This window comes from Rhododendron vialii, chromosome 5a (assembly GCF_030253575.1).
Source record: "Rhododendron vialii isolate Sample 1 chromosome 5a, ASM3025357v1".
In the NCBI taxonomy this organism is placed as follows: Eukaryota; Viridiplantae; Streptophyta; class Magnoliopsida; order Ericales; family Ericaceae; genus Rhododendron; species Rhododendron vialii.
In genome coordinates this window covers 25,452,548-25,461,033 of record NC_080561.1, presented here as the reverse complement: position 1 = coordinate 25,461,033, position 8,486 = coordinate 25,452,548, and the positions used below count along the sequence as shown (strand labels likewise).

Below are 8,486 nucleotides of genomic sequence, written 5' to 3'. Positions count from 1 at the left end.
GTCATTCTTGTTTGCTATTGAACAGACAGAAGAGCAAAATTAGCGGCTAGGTTAAACTTCAGTGAGTTTACGGTCAAAGCCAATGGAGAGACGGAAGACGAAGATTGTTTGCACAATTGGTCCTTCCACCAACACCAGGGAAATGATATGGAAGTTGATGATTTAACATCCAATTTTCTCCTAAACTTTGTAGAGAGGTTGTATATTTGTATTGAAACATTATTGCATGGGTTTATTGTTTTTTGTATAAAAACATGAGTTATCTCGATCCATTCTAGAAATTTGATTCCAAAGTAACAACTTCATTTCATTCAAGAATTTCATACGAAATTCCAAAGTATCTTGCTCCATTCAAGAAATTCATACTAACATATCATAACAAAGTAACAACTCATTTCCATTCAAGAAATTCATAGAAATCCATTCGATGAAAGAAATTCATATATAAATGAAATAAAATTTAACAACTCCTAAAAAATAACTCACTACAAATGGTTCTAACTGCCCCTAACTAAAAACATGAATGAGAAAGAAATTCTTGGTCTTCCTTTGCTTCTTCTTCCCGTGGGACTTGGTAACGAAGAGCTTGGATACGTGTCGAACACTTGTTAACATTTGGCTCAGATAATTTGTAAGTTTATATAGACCATTTTTTGAAGAACTAGTAAGCTGCAATATTTAGTTGCCAATTTGACCTTCTAATATCGCCTCGCCTAAGTCCTCAACGCGTCTTGTACAAATTTCTCATCACAACCAATAAATTTCTCATCACAACCAATAAATTTCTCATATCTTGTATAGCCAACACACTGCCTGCTGAAAACTACATGCTAAACCCGGAAATACGACAAAACACCAACAACAAACCACTTCAAACTGCAGTTTTAAAGCATGAAAATGCAATATTTAAATCATAAAACTGCAGTTCAACTCAAAATAGCCAACAATAGCCAACGTGCACACCTGGATCACAATAGCACACACTTGTTGCACCTTCACACCCAGTTTGGACACAAACAGAGCATCACAGATTGGACACAGGTTGGACACAGTTTGCTGGACACACTCACAGCTAAAAGCAGCAACAGTTTTGAACCTGCAGCTTAGAATGCAGTTTTCAAGCATAAAAGTGCAAGTTTTGCACACATATAACCCCCCAAGTTAATTTTTGAAAGTGTCCAAACTGTGTCAAGCTCATGACTGGTGAAAACTTAGTTACACTACACACACATATATAATAGGGCTCGATTGGATCCAGTATTAGATAACACAAGGGTAAACGTAATTCATTTAATGGTCTACAGCCTCGGTGGACCGAAACAATCCCCTGTATTCTCTCCTCTATTTCAATTTTACAAAAACCCTACTAAAAGCAATAACGGTATAGCCTATGTGCGTCCAAAACTGTAATGTATGCACTATGGGATCAGCTCCCTATAGTAACTTGTATATCACCCTAATGCAACCCACTTCGCAACAATCCTCTGTGCTAATGTGAAGCAAAATTGGGCAAGAAAATAGTTTGATGATTAAAAAATCCAAAGTCACATAACCCGCATGCGTGACCCTGAAAGCGCCTTTCAAAAACATCTCAAACTACAAGAGCGTATCAGAGGATTAAAATACCAAGTTCAAAACCTCCTTTAATTCTCGGGAACCAAACGGGGAACAATAGAACACACTTGTTTGAGAAGCAAATGGGCAACATCAACCCTCTCTCTCTCTCTCTCTCTCTCTCTCTCTCTCTCTCTCTCTCTCTCTCTCTCTCTCTCTCTCGTTTGAATGTCGTTAGGCACGTATGCCTCAGTATACATAATTAGTTAATACCCATATATGTATACTAGTTCAGAATCTACAGACATGCTTACACATGGAAAACAGACTCGTGGAGTTACTAAAACATGAAAAGAAGAAAGAAAAAAAAAACGATAAAAAGCAAAGGAAAAAAGGAAAGGGAATTGCAAAGCAAGATGAGTGAAAAAATGCAGGCAAACAAAGGATCAAGTTCCAATATTTTGTTGGGTCATAATCCCTCGACAAATCAGTCCATTCAATGCTGTGTCTGGATCTTGTGCTTCATTGAAACAATCAATTATCTTGTGTTTTCTGTAAACCCCAACCATATATCAGGAAACCCTACTCAATAATCTGGTTTGCATGTTTTGTATTCAAGCAACAGTTGATTTTTTTGGGGGTTTACAGTTGTTCTCTGGGATTAACAGAAGAATACCAACAAATCAGGCTGAAATCAACAAAAACGAAACCATAATCAAGTCCATAGGCAAGAAATCTAACTGAAATCAAAACCCTAACCAAAAATCGAAGTCAAATTCAAAAATCCTAAACCAGAAATCACAAATAACAACAGATCGCACCTGCTAATGTAAATCAAAATCAAGAGCAGATGTATATCTTACCAAATTGTGCAAGAAATCACTCAAAATCACCACCAGAATTGCACCACAGAAGACAGCTTTTTTGCGTTTTTGTACAGCGTGAAAGGAGATAAAGCGTTCGAGGATGAAGAGGGGGGATTAGGGAGGGCGGAAAGGTCAGAAAATCACCTGTATACAATCGGATTATCTATTGCTCGGTCCAAAGGTAGACATAGTTTAGTACCTCTTCCACCGGATTGGGGTGTATACGCGAAGAAGGGGAAAAAGCCAATACAGCTGCAAATAGGGTTGCCAAAGCAACCTAAACCAGTCCCATCACCCCTTATCCGGGGGTATAAGCCAATACACCCAACATATACTGGATCCTATCGGGTCCAAAATGTACATTGGAACCCTGAGATTGGTCTTGCACAAATACTCCAACCAATTTGTGCAATACGTTCTTCTGAGGGTTATTGCAAAAAATTAGCTCAATTAGGAAAAAAGAAATAAATTAATAGTATATTGATAAGAGCTTGATGAACTCAGTCAATTTTCGGTTCATGCAATATTCTTTGATGTACTTTCCCGTTTGACAAAAAAAAAAAAATCTTTTGACGTGATAATCCATTGTGTGATCTTATCATAAAATACGACTCACATGATTGCGACTCCGATGAACGGCCAAACTACGCTATTCATTTCTTTTTCTTTTTTTTCCCAAAACTATTCATTTCTCTTTAGACAAATGTGATTTGACGAAAACTTTTTTTGATATTTGATTGCAGAATAAAACCGGTGTAATACATTATATAGAACCCTTGCCTTTACTTCCTCTTTTTCTTCAGCCCAGAATAGTTTTTTTTTTTTTTTTGGTTTTCAAAGATAATTGAAGGTGAATATGTGCTTCTCCATGAGGTAATCACATGATCCATTTTCATGGAGGCAAAAATTTTCGAACCTTTGAGTCATTGGAGGTTATGCCGGGTCGTTACCTTTAGGGTCTCAAAATTAATCAAAGTGCATGCAAGCTAACCTGAACATCCGATTACAAAAAAAATTGCAGGCGCACTTGTCGACAGGATAGGAGGCTGGTGAGAACTAGGCATGTGAACGTTACTGGCAACATGCAATGGGTACAATTATGTAAAGTAAGAAGGTTTGGAAGATACCTCGAAATTTCTCTCAAGAAATTGATAACTTGTATGATACTCATTAATTGATTCTATTCATTATTTCAATGGTTTAAATTCCTTACATAGATATATCTCTCACTTTGATCCACCTCACAAATATTTTGGATCCCACTAATTTTGGCTCAAAATCACTAAAAAGTCTTGAACAAACCTACACTTGAGTGTTCATTTCTCTTCTCAGTCTGGTCTAAGGCAGATCATCCACTCACGGACTATAAAATTCATAGAAAAAATATGCTCTTGCGCCATGGCCTCAAAAGTCAAATCTTGAACAATTGTGTGGGAGTAAGCTGCCCGCCAAACACCTAGACTAATAACCCTCAAGCTACACTTGGATAGACCAGAAAAAAACAAAAGGAGAATACCTGCCAAAAGGACCAGAAACACTTCCCACGCAAGCTACGCTTGAATAATTATAGAGTAGGAATATCCTTGCGAAATTCATGTAGCTCGTGAAATTCATACACTACAAAAGTGGAGTACTAGATTTGTGTAATCCCCATGTACTACATAACTTCTAGCCTTCTCAACGACCATCCATGCTCTATGGTAACTGACATCAACCCCGGCCCATAATCTGTCTTCATCTCCTTCCTTACCTCCACTGGACGTCGTTTGGACTCAATTGTATAGATTCACAAAATAATCTGCCTATCAAACGAGATCGAAGTACTCCGAGAACTGCTAGTAGCTAGACAATGCCTTAGCCCCACAAGAGTGCTCATTCATGAACTCTTTTATTTATTATCCTAAACAAACCACTAGGCTTCTCTAGCTTGGCCTTCACACACCGCACGACGTGCAATTCATTCTACGACAACAATGTGCCTTAACCGTCTCAGAATCATTCTTGGCATAAACGAACTTAAACCCATGAAATAAAGAATACTTGCATGCTTGACCGAAAAATAATAATAATAATAATAATACTTGCATAAAGAATCTCGGAAAATAGCACCACCACCAACGAAAACCTGATCATCAACTCCCCTGATCCCATTACGCCAATTAGCCGACTTCAACTAACCTTGCTTCCATGATCACAAAAGGACGATATCAAATCCAATCCATCAAGAGTGTGTGAATTGGTGGAGAGGAAATCTGGGGTTTCGAATTCACCCCGAGCGTGTAACAAATTAAGCTATAGAGTTAGAATAAGAAGCAAAACATTGTGCCCCATACTTGCCCCAAAAAAAAAAAAAAAGGATTATTTAAACATCCGCCAATAGGGGTAAAATAATAGGTAAAAATGTGAATTGATATTCGAGAAAGGTGTATTGATATTTGTGAAAGTGTATTAATATCCGTGAGATATCCATTGATATCCGAATTTATTTCAAATTATGTGTATATTATCTTCCGCCTAATGGGCGGAGGTTAGCAAAACCTAAAAAAAACTACCCTTGTGCCCCAAGGCCCAAACGCAGCATACCAGGGTTGCATTTAAAAGGGAAAATGACGGTTCAAGACGTTTTATAATAATTAATACCCGCCTCCATTTATAAAAAGTAGTAAAAGGCCGTGGGTCCGGATACGCGTATTGGGTTAGCCCAACCTAATCAAAACCCATTCGTTGGGCCTTTTTTGTGTGTGCATAAATGGGTCCAGTATCAGTTGGTACGCAGACGGCCTTCCTCTATCCATCTCTCTCTCTCTCTCTTGCAGAAATGGCAACAGAGCGTCGCCTCCCTCATCATCAGTTCCATCCTCCCTCATCAGTTCCATAAAAATGCACAATCCCACCATTTACCTCCCAACTGGCCTTCATTTACCGGAGTACTAGTTAATCATCGTTTCACATACGTTTTCAGCGTTTCTACTTTTTCTTCTCTTCAAATTCAAATATAGGGTTTTGGGTCAGGGTAGACGAAGAAGACAACATGAGAAGATCAAAGTGGTTGGCAACTCAGAACACCGCCGCCGTCATCGTCGCCCTCCCAAAGAAGAAGACGAGAAGATCAAAGAATGCCGCCGCTCCTATGTCAGAACTCCCAAGTGACATAATGTCCGACATTCTATCTCGACTCCCTCTCAAATCACTTTTCAGATGCAAGCGAGTATGCAAGGTCTGGCGAAACATCATTCTGGAACCCTACTTCGCCGAATTGCATCTCTCAAGCTCTCCTCTCAGCCTCATCTTCTACCGCAACGGTAATAATAATAAAGACAATAACAATAGTGATAACTCCTCCTCCTCTCACCTCGAAATCTTACAACTCCACGATCCCCTATTTCTGGTTATCGCATCGCTCAAATGAAATTTAATACTGAAATCTACCTACCTCATGCGCATATTCGAGTAGTAGCCTCATGTGATGGGTTAGTTTTGTTGTCAGAATTTTGAAGACCTAGTTATTGTGTGTAACCCACTTAGGGCACAGCGTTTTATTCTTCCTAAACCTCAAAGGTTGGCGGTCATCTTATAGGATTTGGGTTTGGGCATAGTCTAGCGACTCGTCAATACAAGGTGTTAAGATATATTCGTACTTATACCGGATCAATGGAATTTGACATTTATACCCTTGGGATTGACGAAGAATGGAGGAGCCTTCGATACACTGCAGAGCCACCCGCTATTTTTTATGTCACGACATTATAGTTTTTCTGAATGGGGCTCTTCACTGGATAGGCTATAAGAGGCCACTGACCATTTCCTATTTTGATATCGAGGAAGAACAGTTCGGAAGCTTCCCATTGCCTTCTCACCTTGGAGACCATCGTAATGCTCTTGTGGCTGTAGATAATCAGTTGTACATTCACAACACGGATCCGTATGGTGAGTGAAAATTTTGGGCAATGAAAGATTATGGGGACTCTGGGTCCTGGACTTTGGAATGGGTTATTGAAGCATCAATTACTCGCGGGTTTCACCAATTTTGCAAGCCACTGAAAATGTTGAGAGATGGAAATCTGTTGATGGCGTTCGACTGTTTTTTCTCGAAAAGGAGAGATCACCAAGATTACTCTAGCATCTAAGTATCATGGTATTTTACTATGGGACGATTCACTATGGAATGATTCAGTTGCCGATGTACCCTGCATATTTTCTCCAACAGCTTTGAAATGACAAATGTTAAAATCTTTGAGTTGAGGTACTATTGCATTATCTCACTTCATCATGAGTGCATTTAGTTTGAAGAATTTTATTTGATTTCTTAATTAGTAGCCTGGTGTTGACCTTGTGATTGGATGCAAAAGTTGGTCTGATTTGGACTAGGAAGCAGGGATTATTCCACATTTAAGTACCCAGTTAGATGCATATTGTAGCAACGCGGACACACACACCCCCCGGTATTTCATACCTTTGGTTTTATGTTTTACGCGTTCCGTAGTGGAATATTGGAGTTATCAATCATTTTCATGACTTTTCAAAAAATAAAAAATATATATCATTTTCATGAAAACGTGAAGAACTCCAACATGATGATTCCATTCCATGATGCCGTACGGTCGTCTATTTTGATTCATCTATCTAACAATTATATTTTCTTGGCATATCGTACTATTTTCATGGAGAAAACTTGGGTTCCTGTGTTTGTTCTTGTTTAACTAGAGCTTTAGATCCTGCTAATGAGAAGTTAATGGTTTGCAGTGTTCTAAAAGTTGACCTTCCAAACTGACTACTCCTCACCTTGGCGCTAGGCGGTGGTCCAACGCCTAGATTAGGCAGCACACTAGTCCCCGCCTTGGCGTTTAGGTAGCCGACTAATCGGCATCTAGGCGCTAGGTGGCCCTTTTCCTCTCGACTAGCGCCTAGCAACTTTTATAACATTGATGGTTTGAATGTTTCTGGTGTCTATACACTAATCATACACAGTGTGTACATAATATGTGAACTGGTGCACCACTGGTTTGCATCGTATTCTGTGCGCGTGTCTGAACCTTTGAAAGCTGCTACTGTAACTGAAACCCAACTTGATATGTACAAAAGCCACTCCTTTAAGCTGGAGAGATTATGAACCCCCCTGGCTGTCCTGGCATGGCTCATTAAATATGGAGAAGATTTGAGTCATTTGACTGATCTACTTCTTTTCATTGTAACAACCAAGTTGCATTGTGGGGACAAGGTGCATAATAAAAGGGCTAATTTTATGGACTTGTTTACCTGCATGAAAAATTCAGTGTGAAAGAATTACATTTTAGGAGTGTTATCATGTCTATTATAGGGATGAGTAAAATTTTGGGGTCATTCAGTCAAATCATGACCTCTTTGAATGTTAAAATTGATAAAGAAACTGTTTCTGAAAGACAAATACTGGTTCATCTTACTGGTTTCGGTAACAGAACAATTGATGTATACTCTCTGACTTCAAAATTTTATCCAACTATACAAATGTGCAGATACTGAGATGTGGGGACTTTTTTGGTGGAAAAACAAATAGCCAGATCTAGTTAAATGTTGCTTCGGGGGGTGAAAGTTGCCTTTTTGGTATAGCTGTAAATGTTGAAGCAAAGCTGGACTTGTCACCTATACTAATTTGCGTATTTTTGGGGGGCTGAAAGATTTCAAACGATGCTAGCTAAAGTATGGTGAATTTGCTCTTTGGTTGTTCTATGCCATGTAACCTGAAGCAAAGTGTATTTGGACCTTGAATCCACTGGTTCTTTTGTGTGGGTTTTAGTAGAAGCATGTTAAACTGAGTCTTTCCCGGTTCTATGGGGGACGAACGAACGAAAACCTATTGAGTTAAGGTAAAGTTTGACTTTGACTTTGAATTATTTTTTTGTTGGTATACATGTTTGTTTGACTGTAACATGAACTGATGTAATGGGGTAAGGCAGGAACAAGATTCTTAGTCCCGTCCTGTGACATCTAATTGGTTTGGAATCTACCAAGACATTCTAGAAAGTTTGACAGTGTTGTTTGATTTTAGATTGATTAGCATTCTCTCAGAGCATGTTTTGTTATCCCCTT

General features: G+C 38.9%; 1 long non-coding RNA gene across 1 annotated transcript; it reads left to right on the top strand.

Annotated features, from left to right (window-relative positions):
• The first annotated feature begins 5,200 nt into the window (after positions 1-5,200).
• LOC131327426 (uncharacterized) lies at positions 5,201-8,468 on the top strand. The gene is made up of 2 exons (XR_009200299.1): positions 5,201-6,663; positions 7,913-8,468. It is a non-coding gene; the product is annotated as an uncharacterized LOC131327426 (long non-coding RNA).
• Positions 8,469-8,486: the final 18 nt, after the last annotated feature.